Source organism: Crocuta crocuta, unplaced genomic scaffold (genome assembly GCF_008692635.1).
Source record: "Crocuta crocuta isolate KB4526 unplaced genomic scaffold, BGI_CrCroc_1.0 scaffold709, whole genome shotgun sequence".
NCBI lineage: Eukaryota > Metazoa > Chordata > Mammalia > Carnivora > Hyaenidae > Crocuta > Crocuta crocuta.
This window is the reverse complement of record NW_027530619.1, coordinates 799,394-799,990: the sequence shown is the minus strand read 5'-3', so window position 1 is coordinate 799,990 and position 597 is coordinate 799,394. Positions and strand designations below refer to the sequence as shown.

Sequence of the window (597 nt, the reverse complement as noted above, 5' to 3'; positions counted from 1 at the left end):
GAACTTCCCATTTTACCCCCCCCCCCCCCCCCCACTGGCTTCTGCTGATGTTCCACACCTTGCTTAAAACATTTTTATGGCTGTCCATCCACTGAAGTGTTAAATATTCTCACTCAGACTTTCTGGTATAGTCTTACATTTCCTATGTCATCCCTGGCTCTAACTGGGTGTTTTTCACATTTTATCTATCTATGTCTCTGTGTACTTGTAATAACTTTATCCTCTGATTCTAATTCTGTCTTTACTCAATTATTTGTCAAATGAGCTCCAACATTACCTCCTCTGTGAAGTCCTTGCAACGAGTACCCACCATACCAGGAGCAAGGAGGATCATGGCCTCATTTGTGTTACCAAGGATTCTTTGAGGGGTGGATTTTTTTTGAGGTATGTACTCATTGCACAGTGATGTTCATACATACAATTTCTGAAAAACATGGTGAACCAAAAAGGAAATTTTTTTTTATTTTGAGTTCATTTAAAACTTTTGCCATACATCTAGAAACTGCTCAGTAAATGTCTCTTCAAAATATAAATCTATGTAAAGACATACATTTGAGGAATAAGATGAAGGTTATTGGTTTTTGGAAATGTCATCTG

At 37.5% G+C, this 597-nt stretch overlaps 1 long non-coding RNA gene across 1 annotated transcript in view; it reads right to left on the bottom strand.

The window, feature by feature from the left end:
- Positions 1–341: 341 nt before the first annotated feature.
- LOC144234764 (uncharacterized) overlaps positions 342–597 on the bottom strand; it is a 377,485-nt gene continuing 377,229 nt past the window's right edge. The window contains exon 7 of the long non-coding RNA XR_013336065.1: positions 342–424. This is a non-coding gene — a long non-coding RNA (uncharacterized LOC144234764). The remainder of the gene's footprint in view (positions 425–597) is intronic.